The sequence below is a fragment of the Peromyscus maniculatus genome, chromosome 15 (assembly GCF_049852395.1).
Source record: "Peromyscus maniculatus bairdii isolate BWxNUB_F1_BW_parent chromosome 15, HU_Pman_BW_mat_3.1, whole genome shotgun sequence".
Classification (NCBI taxonomy): domain Eukaryota; kingdom Metazoa; phylum Chordata; class Mammalia; order Rodentia; family Cricetidae; genus Peromyscus; species Peromyscus maniculatus.
The window spans coordinates 5773910-5793532 of NC_134866.1; the positions used below are offsets into that span (position 1 = coordinate 5773910).

The 19623-nt window shown below is 42.0% G+C and overlaps 1 protein-coding gene across 2 annotated transcripts in view; it reads left to right on the forward strand.

Moving 5' to 3' along the window:
* The window catches only part of Adcy2 (adenylate cyclase 2), a 378086-nt gene that overhangs the window by 203967 nt on the left and 154496 nt on the right, over window positions 1-19623 (forward strand). The window lies entirely within an intron of this gene.

Genomic DNA, 19623 nt, shown 5'->3' on the forward strand with positions numbered 1-19623 from the left:
CTGAGCCATCTCTCCAGCCCCACTTTCTCTATTTTTATTCTTTCTGGGGCCCAAGTCCACAGGGTGGTGCCATCAACATTCATACCGAGTCTTCCCTCATGAGTTAAACCTCACTGGAAACCCTGCATAGACACCCCAGATGTGTGTTTCCATCTTGAGTCTATGTCCAGTCAAGTGGACGATGAAAATTCACCATCACAAGGGCCATGTGGCAATGGAAATGACAGTCATTAATTAGTCTATTCTATAAATTTCGTCCAAGTGTATTCTGGTGGGGGGGGGGTTGATCACAAGTGTTGGCACTGAATTTCTGTTTGTGTACAGATTTGAGAATAATGATCAGGTTTTTTTTTTTTTTCAAAATGGGAACATCAGCTCATTTGTTTAGCAAATATTTACTGAACAGCATTTGTGGTGGGCATGGTTCTAGGCATCTGGGTGTCTAAGTGAGAACATCAGTTTCTCACTGGTATTATTGTCAAATCTTGCAGATTTTTTAAATTACTTTTTTTTAACCTCCTGTACAATTGATGTTAAATTCATGATGAAGTTCCCCCAGCTCCATAAACCATGTAATCTCTTTTGAAAGAATTCAGGCCGGGCGGTGGTGGCGCACGCCTTTAATCCCAGCACTCGGGAGGCAGAGCCAGGTGGATCTCTGTGAGTTCGAGGCCAGCCTGGGCTACCAAGTGAGTTCCAGGAAAGGTGCAAAGCTACACAGAGAAACCCTGTCTCGAAAAACCAAAAAAAAAAAAAAAAAAAAAAAAAAAGAATTCAGATGAGATACATCATAGCATATGAAGACAGGTTACTGTAGAGTAAACTGGAGAATTCTCAAGGGGTGAGAGTGGCCAGTGGCCAGCAGGACCACTGCAGAGCAGAGCACTGTCCCGGGTGATTGGACAATGTCACAGACAGCACTGGGCTGGCTCCATCAAGGGCGGGCTTCATACCGTCACTTTTGACATCTCTAGAACTGGCTGGCCGTACTGAGGAATATTGTCCTGTCTAGGTAAGTGACAGGTCACTTGGACTGAGATGAGAAGGACAGTGAAATGCTCTTTTCCTTTACCGGCAAGTATCCACTTAGCAAATAAATCTTACAACCTTCTGGGAAATCTAGAATGTCATGCTTCCACCAGGACCAGAGAAAGACTCAGACCCCGTCCCCTTTTAGCCTAATTAGAGTCCTGCTGTCCCCATTCTTGGTTCTACAAGCTGCTGGTTATGAATGAGGGAGTCCATTCCCAACAACCTTCAAGTCTGCTAATAGCTTGCTTAACTATTTATTAGATAGATCAAAACCATAGACTATTGTTTACTTAAATAGCTATTCAGTTTTTCATTAAATACTTGTGCCCAGTTGTATTTAATTTCTGGGTTCTAGAAAATTCTGCAATGTCAGTAAGCAGCCCTGCTTGTTCACAGGGGTTCTGATATAACATGTTGTGTTGAGTTGTCCTGGAGAGACATTGAGAACATGTGTTGACAAAAACAGATCGCCAACAGACCAAGGAAATAATTCATGGACAGTATCAGAATTCATGGACAGGTGAATTTATTGGGGTTGTTTTCAGGATTGTAGATGACTCAAAAACATCCTCACTACTGAGAAGCTCATCCAGCCTGACTTTCAGATCGTGCAAGCTGAGTCCAAGCCCCGCTCAACTTTTTACCTCTTACATGGGCCAGCACCACCCAAGCACTCAGGAGGTGAAGATGGAGTCCTAAGGGTCTAACCACTCTCCCACCCCTGTGCTAGGACACTTAAGTCCATTACTGTATACCTGGTGCCACTGTATAGTAATGCTATTCATTGTAATAACTGCAGAGCCAGCATACCTCAGAGGTCACCACCATACTCCCTGGATGTCCTATGGTCATGTCTACAGCTGCACAGTCCAGAATTCAAATGCTTTAGAGTAGAAAGCTCCTCGTAGAAAAGAAAGCCAGCCAGATGGCTTGGCTGTTAAAGCACTTGCTGCTCTTGCAAGGACCCGAGTTCTGTCCCAGCACCAATAGAGAACAGCTCACAACGATCTGTAACTCCAGCTCTGGTGTCCTTTTCAGGCCTCCATGGGCAACCATGTCGTGTTCATGTACCTCACACATATGCATAAACACATAATTTTGAAAAGTGTAATTTAAAAAAGATCAAAAGGAGAGAGATACATGAAATTGGTCCAGATAGAAGCAGCTAACTTTATTTTCCATCACCTCCAGGCTCTATTTGAAAATAGCACTAAGGCTACAGGGAGCTGACATTCCAAGCAGACAGATTACAGAAGCTAATGTTGATCATCACAGCTTTGACAAAAGCAGTGATTCAGGCTACTGACATCACCAACACATCATATTTCCTTGGCATGGCCCAGAGCTTTGGAAGAACATAATATTCTTGTCTCTCTGAGCCAAGAAGCCTAAGTACTCTGGCAGTCCATGTGGTCACGTCCACCACAGTCAGCTCTTGGGTCATGGGTCCTCAGGGCCCAGAGAATATGGGACCCTCTTGGGAGGTAGTAGAAGGAGATGAATTCATTAGTTATCTTATAAGAGAAGCCAGAGATCCTTCCTAACATGAAGAGGAAAGGCCAAGGGAGCAGAAACAAGAATTTCTGTTCTTGATGCTTAATAAAACAGAGTTTGGTCTATCAATTGTTAATGGTCTCAAAAGCTGGGAGTCCATCTCCAGAGATGGATTCCTGGAATAGACCTTTCCTGTTGGGGATTCAGAAAGTGTATTTCTAGAATGAAAATGTGTGGTGGGTTTTCTTTTTCCAGAACAGTTTATTAAATAAGACAACGAAATCATCTTGCTTAAAATAGAACTCGGCTAGATGGCTCAGTGGCAAAAGCACTGCCCTTCAGCCAGGAGGACCTGAGTTGAAATTCCTACCACCTGTGTGCCATCCAGACACACAGAGAAAGAGTCTTTAATCTCAGTGCCCCTCTGGGGAGGTGGGAAGTAGAGACAGGGGAAACCCTGAAAGCCCACGGGCATCTAAAGGACAACAAGTAGACCTTCTCTCAGACAAGGCAGAAGGTGGGTTCTGCCACTTGGGTTGTCCTCTTCTCTTCACACTTTGCTGTGGTTCACATGTGCATGCCCACAGTCACACACAAGAATCCATGTATCTATACATGTACAACACACACACACACACACACACACACACACACAAGATGTTGATCTGATAGATTGAAGAGAATAATTAAGAGTAGAAAATGACAGTCTGCATGGCCTTCATAGAAAGGGTTAGTCCACGAGGCCTACATGGTGCCACAAATGGAACTGAGGTCTCAAGTACCAAATTTCCTGCCTTGGGTCCTGCTCACTTTCTCTCACCCTGGACCACTAGTGTCTATTGATTTGTGTAGTCACTATAGTAAGTAGTGATACCCTCATAACCCCTTTATCAAGGAAGATGCGTGCTTTGTAGCTAGGAAATTATTTTTGCAGTTGTTCCTTAGATGATAAATACTGCAACCTAATGCCACATGGCAGGTGCCTCAAAGTGAGCTGATAGCCCACACATTTGAGAGACCATAATCTTGATTAGCTTCGTGAATTCACCTTATGCCTAAGAGAGGAAAGCAGAGGGCAGGTGCCCATGAGACAACTCTCTTCAACCCAGAAGAGAGCTGTAAGCAGCTGTTGCTCTTGGGACATGTGTAAAGAACTGCCCAATTCTAGATGCACTTGGTTCAAATGTCTGTGATGCTTTCCCTAGATACTAATGAGAAGTCATTCTAGATATTACTATTAACACTTGAATAAGGTATCTATTTGTACTATAAGATTTTGAGGAAGAAGAAAATGAAAGTTTTTGATAGGAACATTCTCAGAGTTGCGTCTTTGCCCTCAAATGGCCCTCATGTAGGAACAACAACAGTCACTATTTTGTGTTAGGTAGGAACACTAACAGAACTAAGGCTGCCTCTGGGGGCTTCAGAGTTCACCTCTGTGTTTTGACTGTTTTGTCGGCTGCTTCAGCTTCTATTGGAAAAGCCACAGTCACTTGAGCATCACCTGACATAGCGGATGCTTCTCCGTCAGACCTGGGAATGGCTTCTCTCTGGAGTATGTAATAGACTCTGAGGAGTTGTGGAGAGCTGGCTCCAGAGCAAAGCAAGAACCCTGTCTCCTGACTGCTACAACAGTTGAAATCGATGTTGCCTCTGTGGGAGTAACAACGGATTTCTTTTCAGGGTAGAGAGAATAAGCCTATTGGGCATAGTAACTCACACCTGCAATCCAAGCAGTTTGGAAGGCAAAACAAGAGGATTGCCGTAAGTTCAAGGACAACTCAGGCTACATCACGAGTTTGTTCCAGGAGAGCCTGGCTCTAGAGTAAGACCTTGTCTCATGAAACCAGCGACAAGGAGAGAGAGCAAGAGAAAGGGGGAAGACAGAAAGGAGAGGGAAAATTAGTCCTCATTAGTTCATATGTTGCCAGCGTTTTAAAGACATTAGAAGTGTTTTTTTTTTCTTTTTTATGTGATTTATTTTGGTGTGGGTTCCAGAGACAGTACACACATTCAGTAGGAAACACTGGCCAAGTGAGGCCAAGACACCTGAGTTCGGAGATTTGTTGGGACAGCAGTAGAATGGGGTTCTTTTCCACTGTTTTATTCAGACTTGCTTTCCTCCTTGCAAAATTCAAAGGAATAAGCGCACAGCATCTGTGCGACCCTGACTGGCAGACACAAGTGAACCGCCTGTAAACAGACAGGACAACGGAGACTAAGAATGCACGGTATGAGACATGAAATGGCCCCGGATGAAGTTGCTCTCGTAAACTTTGGTCTTTTTTCAAGAGAGGAAAGGAGAGCAGAGTAACAAACATTTCACTGAGTTCTCGTGAAGTGCTAGTGGTGTGCTTGGTTTTAGATACACCGTTGTGTCCGATTCCTGCTGCTGCTGTAACAAGTTGTGTACTTGACAGCTGAATACAAAATAGGTTTGTGATCTCGTGGTTATAGAGGTGAGAAATCGAAACACACGAACAGGCCTGGCTCCTTCTTCAGACTAAAGGGAAAATTTCCTTACCTCACCAACCTTCTAGATGCTTCGACCATCCGTTAGCTGTCAGCCCTTGCCTTCCTCCTCACAGACAGCAGGACAGATTCTTCTAATCAAACACTGTTCCCTTCTCTCCACCTTCTGGTTCTTCTGTGCCACCTGCTTCCTGCTCTGACTGGCCCTACTAGCTCCTCCTGATGACCCCACTAATGACATTGGGTTCACTTAGATAACCCAGAATACTCCTCCTAGATTGACCCACACCAGGAAACCCTTCCAGTCACTGGCTGTGTAGCTCCATGGATATGAAACTCTGGTTTTGTTTCCTACCGTTGCACAAAACCAAGTGCACTGGTACACACTTGTGATCCCAGCACCCGGGAGGTGGAAGCAGGGGGAATCCAGTGTTCAAGGTCACACTCAGCTACATAGCTAGTTCTAGGCCAGCCTGACATGCCTGAAACCCTGCTTCAAGAACAAACAGAAAACTCCTCGTTTGGTATGTAAGGTGACACATCCCATGGATTTGGATAGTGATGTCTTTGGGGAATCTGGCCACTTTTCTGTTTATTCCTATAGCAACTCTTCATACACCATGTATGACCTTTTCTCCCACAAGTGTAGAAGCTGTGCGAGTTATTTGATATAAATCCACAGTTTGTAAGTGTGGTGTTTCTGTGGCCTCTGTCTCTTGTGGTGGCTCGGTGTGGGTTTCCTGGAGCAATCACTGGGGGTGTAGCAGAAGAGGTTCCTAGTCATGAAGGACTTCTAGATGGAAGTCAACAGTCAACTGCCCTTCCAGTGACCAGAATAGAACTGGCCTGGTCCTTACACTCCACGTGTCAGCACTAAGTGATAAAGGTCACCCACCACCCGGCCCGTGTTTATGTGACTACTGATCCAGTGTGGTGCTTGGTGGTGAAATCCATGTGTTGTATGTTAAATTTTCACAGCGCAAGTTTCATTTTTGTTAAGACAAAAGGACTTTAGCCAATAATTCTGTTTCTGTGGCGGGAGTAATGAATGGCTCAGTGGTTAAGACAGCAGCGACTACTCTTCCAGAGGACTTGGGTTTGATTCCCAGCACCCACATGGCAGCTCACAACCATGTGTAACTCCAGTTCCAAGGATCCAATACCCTCTTTTGGCCTCCATGTGGTACAAATGCATAACGTGCAAGCAAAGCACCCATACACATAAAATAAAATGAGGAAAAGAAATAATTCTTCTGTTTCCTCTCTGTGGACTTCTGGTGGAGAGTTATTGCAAAGTCTTTGCCAGCCCCATCTCTCCATGTTAAAGTTTGCTTTTTATTAGCAGAATGGACAGTGCCAGCATGGCGGCGGGGGGGGGGGGATACACTGATGAGAAGATGCATCATTGCCCCCCAGGCTCTTTCTGGGCATTGACAGTTAGAAGCCAAGGTGGCATCTTGATAGCGGTCCCCTCCTCATGAAGCCAAATTCGGCATGGGAAAGCAGGAAGAGCTGGAGCCAGGGAACACACACACACACACACACACACACACACACACACACACACACACACACACACACACTGTAGCTTCTGGAGGACCAAAGTAGCAGATTTCCTTGCAAAGTCTTTCCATAAACTTGATCAGATGGTGCACCCAGCAGAGTCAGCAGAATGTGAGCAGCCCATGTCAGTTTGCTTCATCTTCATAGTTTGGCTCAGATATGCTGGCTCTGCCCAACTCCTGCACCCTTAGAAACAAGTAACTGAAGTAACTCTGGTCCTGGGAGCTGTTTCTGATGTGCCTGCCTCCTTCTACTTTAGGAAATGTCCACTGCTGTCTTTGATGTCTCTTCCCTGACAAGGAGGGCCAACATCCGTCCTTTGTGGCACAACTTTCTGTTTATTTATGGCTTGGGAATTTCATATGTGAATATGTCTTTTGATCAAATCCACACCCCACCCCCCTCAGATTCCTCCTAAAGTCTTCCACCAGGATTCCCTTACGACTTCATTTGTTCTGTTTTTAAGATCACTGAGTCCACTTAATGCTGCTGGTGTAAACTTGGCTGTAGGGCCATCTGCTGGAGCATGGGCAGCCTACAGGGTCACATTTGAAGGCAACTGACAGTCTGTCTCCCAGCAGCTATCAGTTGCTAGTAGCTCCTCAGTTAGTCTTGGGACGTGGTGAGCTCCTCTCCCAGCCGCACTGGGGTTTTGGCTGCCTTGATCTTGTGTGTGTAGGCAGAGCACTGAGTTCATGCGTGCTCTGGCTTGACATATCCGGAAAGCTCTTCGGCAGAAGTCCTGCACCACCTCTGACCCTTACACTCTTTGTGCCCCTTCTTCTGCAGTGACCTCTGAGCCTTGGAGAAGGGATACTCTATAGACACCCAAGTGAGGGATGAGCACTCCACAGTCTCATATTCTCTGCACTTTAGCCAGTTATGTCTCTGTACTAATCTCCACCCACTGCGAATAGCTTCCCTACAACTGGTGTTGTAGTTTTAGGAGTGACCAACTGCTTTCTGGTTAGACTGAAGCTCTGCTTTACAGCACAGAACTCAAGCCTGGTGCTATTAAATGGGCCCATCAGCCGTAGAGGGGAACTCGGTATTCCTGCTCTGCTCAATGGGCATAGAATTAAACTGCTCCCTGAGTCCTGACCTTTCTACCCATGAGTCAGTGCAGCTCTCTCCTCTGCTCAGAGAGCTCTTTCTGTGCTGTCTTTGTGTTACTGTTATCCACTTCAGGAAATGACGGCAGTGTGCCTTTCCCTTTCGTGTGTCTCCTTCCAGAGAGGCCCCAGCTCTCCAGACAGGAGCTGCTCATTCTGGTCATGCAGCACTCTTTAGTGGATGACAGAGCAGTGCAGGTGACAACACAGACTTTGTTTCAAAGTTGGGGCGAAAGAGGTGGAGACTCCCAAGCAGAACTCTTTCCTGTCTCTGCAGTTCCAACCCACCAGAATAAAATGCAAGGATGGCTCAAGTAGTTTGCACTACAGTGCCTGGTGTTGTATGCTCAAGCGGCTGGGACGGCAGGACTCATGGAGAAACTTCAGGAGAACTGTACTGAAGTGTTAAACCATCTGGGTGCTTTCAGATGAGAGATAGAGTCAATTTAGGGGGAAGTTAGTCAACAATCTTCAAAGCAAACCTTTAGTTGAAAAAATTTAGACATTACACATTTTTATAGATTGCCATAAGGTTGTGCTGTGAGCATTCTTTTTAAAAAGGAACAAAAACATCCAGTGAAAGATCAAGGAAAATGGAGAGAAGCTACCAAAAATCATCACCTCATCTTATTGTCTAAAGAAAGGAATAAGTGCAGAAGATTCTAGACGTTCAGAGGGCCACAATGTGTTCATTCTTTAAAGAGATTGATGTTTCTCTAGAGAAAAAAGTAAAACAAGAAGAGAGTCTCTTAATGATCAGGGATACTCAAATGTCTCTTTCTGCTATGACCACACAAATGTCTAATGGTAAAACTATAGAAGTTTCCTCTGTGTGAGAAACGTCACCAACACCTTCTGCCAGTTGAAACACACCAATCTAACGAAAGAAGCACCTGGAAAACAGTTCTATTACTCCAGACTACAACAAGCTAACACTGGATCATAGCAGAAAGGCTTAGAGGCCAGGATGGTGTCCTGTGAAGAACACAGGCGTTCAAGCAAATGCTGAATAATAGCAGAAAGGCTTAGAGGCCAGGATGGTGTCCTGTGAAGGACGTGGGATTTGCTGTTGCTGACACCCTGGATGCTTCCAATATTTTAGGGTGATGACTTCTTAGTCTTTATGATGAGGCATCTTGACACTTTCAAGATGCATAATAGGAAAAGCATAATCAAATGGGAAGAGTCAAGAGTGTTCTGCATCAGTTAATGTGAGTAAAAAAGCAATAAAAAGGAATTATAAAATAATTGGAACTTAGAAAGCAGTTTGAAACTCTCCCATTATGGTTTCATCATCCATTCTTCTGATGTCACTTACAGGAGAAACTGTGGCCCCATTTCAAAGTCTTCTGAGACCACCATCATGTTTTAGTTTTGTTTTGCTTTTATTTTTTGCCAAGTCTTAATGAATCATAGGTATGATATTATAATTTTTACTATAATATCATACCTATGATATTATAGTAATATCATAGGGGACATTTGGATTTATCGTTACAGACTCATTCTACTTTGGGAAAACTACTCACAAGGGCCTCACTCTACATTGTGAAGTCACTAATCCCACATATTTAATGGTCAGTTAACATGAGCACAGACCCTCCCGTTCCATCCATTGTGGGCTCACTGAATCAATACCATTGCATTTCCACAGATTGGGAGTTAGGGCTAATGTAAATATTCTGTGGATGCTTCAATGCCACCTTTTATCACGGATTTCTTTACTTGTTGGATGTGACCAAGTGTGGTCCTCATCTTTTGTAAATCCCATTCATTCCTATAAGACAGTAACTGTAGGAGACATCTGACCTGGAAGGCAGGGAGAATCTAATGACCAAGCATAGGAAATAGCAGAACAGTTTCCTCATAGGTCCCAGAAGAAAGAGGACAACACACAGGCGTGGGACTCTGGAGAGGAAATGAATATGAGTGTTGTGAGACATGGGCTTCACTGAGTCTGAGAGCCACTCAGGCAGCTTTCCTGAAGAGGGAGACTCACTTGGAGGGTTTGGAGCAAACAGACACTGTCTCCAGTTACTGAGACCATGGCTGGGTGCTGTATGAGACAGCCGGTGCTGTGACACATCTGCATAGTCTATATATACGGATACAGAGTCATTGAGGTGAATAAAATACAGAGTATCTAAATGTCTCTTGGGGAAGTGGGAGAGATGGGCATTGAGAAGGCCGCACCAGGCAGATATCTGCATTAATCACCTCAAGGAAAAAGATGGGGAAGTAGAAACTGTGTCCAAGGTGAATCAGTCGTGCTTCTAAAATGAGAAGGGCAAGCTTACATTTAAAATAAGGGCAGCATAAAATTATGCAAATCCAGTAAGTGAAAGAAAATCCAGATTGTGTGTTTTAGTGAGAGCCAAGATAATAAGGCTTGAAGGTTCTATCATCCAGCTAAGTCCAAGGCTAAAGAGTCATGATGGGAAGAATGGCTAGCAGCGGCCTCCAATCATCACAGAGAGTGTTTCCCAGGAGCCTGGAGTGATAGTGTAAGACATGAAAAGATGATAAAGTGGCTGAGGTTTTGTGGAAAGAAAATGGAGGTTCAGAAGGCCATGAGTGTTGCTCCTCCTTCTTTTCCCTCTCTCCCTCTCCTGTTCTCTCATAGAGAACTGGGGTGTCTATACCATGGAGATAAATGGCATGAAGACACAGCTATGCACCACAGACAGCTCGTGCCCTCGAGAGACAGCTCTTTGTTTATACCTGGCACTGAGAAGGACCAGAGAATGTAGAGTAGTGTTTGTTCAGGGTTCTCTGCACCCCACAGGAGCCAGGGGTGCGCTTCATCATCTCTGGCGACACTATTTAAATTATGTACTGGCTGTTCCCAGTGTGTGTGTTTTCTGATGTATTGTTGTCTTCTACGTTTTTTTCCTTCTGGTTTTTTAGAACATCCATTTCATGGAAGGGATAGGGAGTAATATTGGTTGTTTTATATATATTTCCTATATTATTAAATACTGCTGTGTTTAATCTACTCTACATATTTGATTCACTCTGCTGTTAGCTACTAACAAGGGTTTGGAGCCAGATAGAAACAAATAAAAAGTTATTTTAAAGTAAATAAATTTATGGCTTCACAATAAAAATCAGCATTAACGAGACTGCGGAAAATAAAGAGTAGTTACAACAAAAACTTAAGCATCCATGAAGTTTAGAGCTTTGCTTTAGAAGCCAGTGAAGTTACATCACACAGACAGTGCTGAAAACATCCATTCAAGCCAGGCTTGATGAGACAGGCCTTCAGTCTCATCACATTGGGGACATAAGCAGGCAGATCTCTGTGGATTCCAGACCATCCTGGTCTACATAGTGAGTTCCAGACTGGCAGGGATGCATGGTAAGACCTTATTTCAAAAAACAACAAAAGAAATCAATTCACCCACATTAAAAAAAAATCTGCACATATCACTGAATGTCATATCTTGAGCTCACTGCTGAATGCTTTTCATATCTGTCCTGGTGAACCTCACTAAAGTAAGACGTGGTAGACTGTACAGCAGTGGACATCACAGTGGTACTCCAGGACACAGGGGAAACGTGGATGACTGGTTTACCATCACAAAGGTAGATCCAGAAAGACTGAGAACCCAGACTCTGGTGACAAGATAATTTCTTGGGGAATGTGTGTCCTGTGAAATAATGACTAAAATTTGAAGGCTTTGTTGAAAAACGGGAAAAACCTTTCATCAAAGATTAATACTTCATCAGCTGATATGAGTGAATACTAAATGTTGAAAATTCCACCCCAGAGAAAATTGATGGATCTCTCAAAGTTGCAGATGAATCATGGGAAAAAGCTAAACTTGTCTTTAATTCAAATTAATGTCCTCAAGAAAAAATGTTCATTTCATGACTGCACATTAGCATTTTGCTTTCTGGGACCTCACGGTTTTATTTGATTTGACTGGGAAGGGAGCATTATCAGAAGGCAGCATTAAATAGGCCAGAGCAAGAATATTATTGCCAGCCGGGTGGTGGTGGCACACACCTTTAATCCCAGCACTCGGGAGGCAGAGGCAGGTGGATCTCTGTGAGTTCGAGGCCAGCCTGGTCTACAAAGTGAGTTCCAGGAAAGGTACAAAGCTACACAGAAAAACCCTGTCTTGAAAAACCAAAATATATATAATATTTTTGCTTATATATAATATATATAATATTTATATAATATATATAATATATGTTGGGTTTTTTGAGGCATATATTATATAATTATATAATTATTATTATTATATAATATATATTATTGTGCAGAAAAAGAGAAATATACAAATTTTGTGGTGGTTAAGCTGTTTTCTGAATAAAATGAGCTTAATCATTCTATTTCTTGTTATCTTTCTTTACCTATGGAATAGAGTATGGTGGGCTATGTTGTCTGAGTCTAAAGAAATCATGGCTAATGAATCCCCAAGCTAAGAATGGACTTAGGAAACTCACTCTTCTCATAGGTCAAAAAAAGTTTTGTACTTATTGGATGTTCTTTTCCTCATTTGAGGTGACCATGAACAGAAAGATGAGGAATGTAAGCTCCATTGTTGACTCACATCCTTCATCCATCTCTTCCTCAGTAAATTTCCATGGAACCCTCTCATCTCTTTGCAGCCACTGACTATTACAGGTGTCCCAGTGAAGAGTCCAGCATTGGACAGGGTGAAGGCAAAGGGGGGTTTGTGTCATGTGGAATCAAGTCGCCTACAGTTGGGCAGAATCCTCTAACATAAAACCTGACCTTGAGCATTCCCTGTGTTGTATACTCTATTGCATGCTCTGCTAAAAGTGAAAAACAGAGTGGTTGCATGACTGTGCTTTCATACCTTTGGAAGGTAAAAATAGATAGATAGATAGATAGATAGATAGATAGATAGATAGATAGATAGATAGATAGATAGATAGATAGATAGATGATAGATAAAACAAGTTGAACAAACACTAAGTTAGCATGTACATAAACCAAACATTTTCAAACAACACTGTTAGTCTACTTTATTTGAGACCTACATTGTTCCATTGGAGTCGCCAACATGAGAATGGGATGAGGTTGTCCCTTTTTCTTCAACTATTAAGTCCAATCAGTGCTGCACATATATTCATGGGTGTGGGACCTTCCACTCTGGTGTGTTAAACCTATGAATGGCAACATTGTTAAAGAAAATGGATTGTCTTTCTCACAGCAGTTATCACCTGCCAGTAGCTTCTCAGACGGGTAGGAGGGCATGTCTACCTCTGCTCTCTGTGCTGAGATTTGGTTATGCATGAACTTGCAGAGGGCTTTTGCCATGTCCTGACTGCTGTGAGTTCCTGAGTGCGACTGCCCTACTGTAACCGAAGGATACCGCCCCCTGGATTCATTCACTGCTGCTGGCTCTGACAGTCCTTCTGCTCCCTTTTCTGCAATGACCCCTGAGTCTTGAGAGTAGAGCATACAATAGAGATGTTCCATTAAGGACTCAGCACTCTGCAGTCACTTATTCTCTGCTCTTTGTCCGGTTGTAGATCTCTGTGTTGATCATCATCTACTACAAATAGAAGGTTGAATAATATCTTAATCTATGAGCATAAAAATAAGTCATTAGAAGTCAGTTTAATATTATGTCCATTTAGCACAATAATAGCAGTAGGTTCTCCCCTAGGCCCTGTGACCAGTCTAGTTATTGATTCTTAGTCCAAGAATGATTCCAGGTAGGGGTTTCTCCTGTGGGCTATGACTGAAATCCAATCAGGAAATGAGTGGTTATGCACATGATTTTTATGTCACTGTTGTACCAGTGGACATGTCTTGCCAGGCCAGTCATCACCATAACTCACAGGGTTCATAGCTGGTTATTTTTCTTCTCTGGTAGTATGCATAGTACTTTCTAGCACTTTGAAAGCTAGCTAGTGCAGATGAAACTTCCAAGGAAGTACTAAGCACAGCTTAATATTTTCATGTTCTTTGATCAAAATGCATGGTATCTTCAGCAAGCAATAGGGTCTAAGTTTCAATAGAGTATATCTAGAGTATAATTGATAGCATTGACAATAGCCTGTAATGTTTGGGGGTCTATGGGACCACTGGCCAGCAACTCTAAAAGACCAAAGCCATTTCTAGCACTGGGCTTTTTATTTGCTACATCTTGGAATATTCTTGCCAATTTTTGACATTGTAATTATCATTTATCTCAGTGACCCAATAGTGCATGCTTATGGTCTTTTTTGCTGCTTAAACATTGTAATTTATTTTATGTAACAATCAACTAAATAACCTAAGAAAGATTTTTTTTCTGATCTTTCTGGTCAATAGTATTTTCCTTCTTCCTTTCTCCAGCTCACCACTTTCTTTCTTGAAAAAAAGTGACTATTTCTTTTACTCAGTACTCAACACTTCCTAATGTCTGTGCTCAGCTAGCATCTAAATGCACTGCTCAATTGAAAACATCCTAGCCTATATGTCTAATGGCTTGTTTCTGGGGTTCTGGTGTGTTTGGTGAAGGTTGTTTTGTTTGTTTTTTTATTGACAACAGATTCTCCTCTCATACAATCCATCCTGACCAGTTTCCCTTCCCTCCACTCTTTGCATATATATCAAGAAGACATTCTTGGAGTGTGAAGGGTACCATCTCTTTTTCTTTGACCCTTTTTCCCTTGGACACATCCTTTAAGGGCATTCTTCCTATTCCTTCCCACCCATCATATGCATTCTTTAGGACATATACAGGGATGTTTTGTCTCAATATCTGTGTTAGTGAGCTTTCCTAGGTCACACGTTTCTAGTCATTCTGTTTAAGTGTATTACTGGCTTTCAAATCAGCTGTAACTTTGTACTGTGTTTTGTTTATTTGTTTGGTTAGACATTTTGCCATCCATGTAATAGACACAAATGGTCCACATCCCACCTTTGACTGAACCACATGCTTCTGTCACTGTTTCCATCTATTTCCTCCTTTTACCCAACCCCGACCCTAACCTTTCTGTCCTTACCTCTGCTATCATTGTTTTGTGTCCGCCCCCCTAATCATAATTGCTGTGTGTGTGGTGTCCTCTTGGTCGCAGCTTTTTTGTGTAGTTTAGCTTCTGTGCCCCCAGAGCTGTCAGATTCGTACCACATAGGAGCATCCTATTAATCCACCCAAGGCACAGTTAATACCAGGCGAGGCTGAGCCTGTTAACAGCTTGGCCTAGTTAATAATGCAGTGTCCCCAACAGATGTCCCCTGACTTATGATTGAGAAGTGATATTATGTAATTGTTATGAGCCTGGCACTGGGTCCACATTGCTTAGGTTTGAATCCTGTGGCACCCAAATAACAATGGAAAAATTACTTCAACTTTTTAACGCCTAATTTTATAATCTGTAAAAATCTCATTTGGGGGATGCAGTATTTATATACTTTATCAAAACTCAAAGGATATATTTCCACCAAACATATTATATTTGTCCGAATGAAGGTGATGTTAAGTGTCTCTGTTACTTCTCTGCTGCTGTGAGGAAATACCCTGACAAAAGCAACTTAAAGGGTTTGTTTGTCTCACCATTCATAGCAGGGAGATCAAGGCAACAGGTACTTGAAGCAGTTGGTGACCTTGTACCCAGTCAGGAAAAAAAGGAACAATGAATGCCTATGCTCAGCTCTATGGTGATATTTTATTTGTACTAAAATGTGATTTGTATATTAATAAATAAAGTTGCCCGGGGGTCAGAGCTATTAACAAACCATAGCAGAAACTGGGCAGTGTTGGTGTATGCCTTTAATCCCAGCACTTGGTAGGCAGAGCTAGGTAGATCTCTGTGTGTTCAAGGATACAGCCAGCATTGGAGACACACGCCTTTAATCTCAATACCAACAAAAGAAGACCTGGAGGTCTGTATAGACAGGCAGTGACTAGGAGGTCATGTGGTTGGGTTTACAACCAATGAGAAGGCAGAACAGAAACACTGTAAAAAGACAGACACACAGGAAGTAGGTCTTTTTCGGAGAGGTAGGACCACCGCGAGAGTGAAGGGTAAGGTTTTTAGCTCTAAGCTATTGCTCTGACCTCTTGGCTTTCATCTCTGTATTGGCTCTGTGTTTCTTATTTAATAAGATGGTTGGTTACATCTACACAGCTCACTTTCTCATTTTTATACAGTTCAGGATTCCAGCCTAGGGAATAATGCCACCCACAGTGGGCAGATGTTCCCATCTCATTTAACACAATAAAGATAACCCCCAGCAGGAATGCCCAGAGTCCCATCTCACAGCTAATTATGGGTCTCATTAAACTGACAACAGAGAATGATCATAACAGAATCATGCAGTATGTTATGTCAGGACAGAAGCTGCCCTGGGTAGTCTGTGTCATCTTGATACAAACAGGAGTAATCTGAGAAGAGGAAACTCAGTTAAGGAAACGCCTCTATCAGATTCCTGTAGCCAAGTCTGTGGGACATTTTCTAGATTGATAATCGATGTGGGAGAGCCTAACCCACGGTAGGTGGTGCCAGCCATGGACAGGTGGTTCTGGGTGATAAAATAAAGCCTGAGCAAGCCATTGGAAACAATCCAGTAAGATACACTCCTCCATGGTCTCTACTTCTGTTCCTTCTTCCAGGTTCCTGCTTAAGTCCTGCCCTGACATCCCTTCATGAAGGGCTAGGATTGAGATATACAACCCAATTAAACCATCCCCCCCCCCCAGGTTACTTTTGGTCATAGTGTCTTATCACAACAAACGTGGGTAGTGGCATAGCTGAGACCTTATACTGTGCCACTGGCTGGCTTCATGGGGAAATCGTCCAGGATTATAATAAATGTGAACTTTGGCGTCTTCAAACTAAATAACCTCAAAAGGCTGGAGTAGAATTCATTGGCAACCATCCTCTGAAGAAGGACATGTTGGAGATTAAAGGGTGCTGTATTCTCATTACCAATGAGAAAGTCAACAAGTTGTGTAAGGACTGTATCCAGAAAGATGACATGGGTGTGGACCAGGTTCTCTGAGAGTTAACAGTAAGCTACCAAATCTCAATGTCTCTTCCTAGTAAGAAGGGAATAAAAGTCATTACTGAGAGACATGTCTTTAGACTAGAAAAAAAAATCATGGATAAATGATAAGATTCTCTGTTGAAGAGCCTGAACCTTCATTTATTCAACAGGCACCTAAATCCCCACAGCAGATTCAATTCACTTTAATATGAAGGTACAAGAGATCATAAAAACTGAAAGGGGAGGGGAGGGAGGAATTAACTCGCTAACTGCTGGGAGGCAACTCAGATTTGCATCTTTGATCAGCACCAGTTGATGTTAGAAACTGGCAGAGCATGAGTCTTAAAACTACTGGAATCTAGTGTTTCGCTTCAACATCTATATGCCAAGTCATATCAACATTTGTAGATAAGGTTCAAACCAAGGCAGTGGGATGCACATGGATTTAAGAAATCCAACATCCACAAGTTACACTAACTGGGATTATTTTAAGATTTACTTAAGTAAGACCAATATCAATTCAAATAAAAGACAGGGAAAGCTGGAGATAAAATAAGCATTGTGAGGAAGAAAGCTATTAAAACTTAATAATTGAGGCTAAATTATTACTTGTTATATAATTTATATAATATATAAATTATTATATACTAATAATATAATAATAAATTTATACTAATAAATATACATATCACTCTGTATGCTGTGAATGTGTTGCTCTGATTGGTTAATAATTAAAGTGCTGATTGGCCAGTAGCCAGACAGGAAGTATAGGCGGGACAAGCTGAGAAGAGAATTCTGGGAAGTGGAAGGCTGAGTGAGGAGATGCTGCCAGCCACTGCCACCATGAGAAAAAAGATGTAAAGATACCAGTAAGCCACAATCCATGTGGCAAGGTATAGATTTATAGAAATGGGTTAATTTAAGATGTAAGAACTAGATAGCAAGAAGCCTGCCATGGCTATACAGTTTATAAGTAATATAAGCCTCTGTGTGTTTACTTGGGTCTGAGCAGCTGCAGGAGCCGGGTGGACACAGAAAAACTTCAGATAAAATTATTTAATGTAAAACTAGCACTAAACAATGAGAAATATACATCTGATTTTTTTAATGGATGATTTCACCCTCAGAATTAATGAACTGATGGGTATCTCATCTAGTAGACCTGACTATATGTATGTGCATACATATTTATATGTCAATAAATTTTTAACTACAAAATATATATGTAAATAATGTATCTTCTTGCTTTAAATATGAATACTCTATCCATGCAAGCACATCTAAATAGTTTATTCAGTTGGTTTAAGTCATATTTAATGTCTACTTCTTAATTTCATACAGTTTTAAAGAAGAAAATAGATTTTTATATTCATCAAAGTGGACCCTGAGTTCCTAAATTTGAAAAGGTCACCTGTGGTAATTTAGATTTTTGTTACAAAAGAGATCAGAGACTTGGCTTGTCTAAGAAGACGACATTCTCTTGAATTATGAATCCAATGTGCCAAGTCACTGATATTTTCCTTCTGTCTGTATGTGGTAACATCTCAGCTTCAGGCCAGGTAAAGTGTGCTTATTTTGCGCAGTTGCTGTGGACGGGCTGTCCTTGATAGTTCCTCATATTTGCTGATGTCTATTTCCTCCTCCACTGCAGCATTTCTGTCACGTAGTACAAAGAAGTGGGTCCCCCTCCCCCCCTTTCTGCTAAAGGAGACAGGGGAAATGTCAGAATGCCCGAGACCAATTTAAATGCTGTCTAGGTTCAGTTCCCTCATGTGTAAAATGAGGCCTCTAGACTCTATCATGAGTAAGTTCCTTCCTGCCCAACCATCCATGAGTTTACATTTTTCTAATATTATTTTCAATTTCTCATGAACCTTCAAAGAAAAGTATGTATGACTGGTTGCTTTTTCTTCATATTTTTTTTACTGTAAATTGAATTCTACTTTTGATGATTCTGTTCTTTTTCTCAGACTTTCATTCTTCCAATCTGTAGACATTTGTTCTAGCCTGGATGTCACAATGCTCATTTTTTATGTCACATTGAGGCCTTTATTTTATTTTATTCTTGTTTTTCTAGACAGGGCTTCTCTGTGTAGTACTGGCTATTCTAGAACTTACTCTGTCAATCAGGCTGGCCTTGAACTCACAGAGATCTGCCTGCCTGTGCCTCCCAAGTGCTGGGACTAAAGGTGTGCACTATCATTGCCCAGCATGGCTATTATTTTAATTGTAAATATTCAGCTTTGCTTATACTTACAGCAAAACACAGGATAAAATGTTGGACAGAAATAGACACATTTACCCAGACACACAAACACAAGTATACCATCTTCCCCTCTCCATTCTCCCGAGTTTGCTGGCTTACCAATAACAAACGTCTACAACAATGGCTGCCTCAGTGAGACCCTCGGTAAATGACAGCTGCCGTCTATTTGTCTTCTTTGATTATTTGTACTGAATGCTAATGACGTTGAGTTGATTAAGAGAAACTCTGAAATAATAATTACATAAAACACATTCCACACTCATAACTACAAAACTCAAAGCTAGATTTGAGTGGCATAGAAGGCTCAAAGGGCATGGAATCTTCCACTGTGCACCTCTGTGAATGCCTCCAAAACATTCTTGGCTCCTGCACCCTGGAGAGAGATCACACCCTTGTGTATACCCCAGCATTGCTGATGGTGTTGATAAAATAATGAGTTTGAAAATGTGATGGCTCTAAAAATAATTCACTTCTGTGGAGTCTTATGGAGTAAGAGCCAATTTAAAAAGAAAATAGAGCTGAATAGAGATACTTTTTTCCCACATCCTAATAAAAGGGAGTTGAGCAAGATGCTGTGGTTCCTGGAACAGAATCGTCTGTTTGTAGGACAGTTGCCTAGGGAGTATTGTTTGCATAAAAGGATGCTGAAGGACAATTCACTGACGAGATATTGCACAGTGGTTAAGTTACCACTCCTTGGTGATTTGGCAAAATAAAGTGTGCAG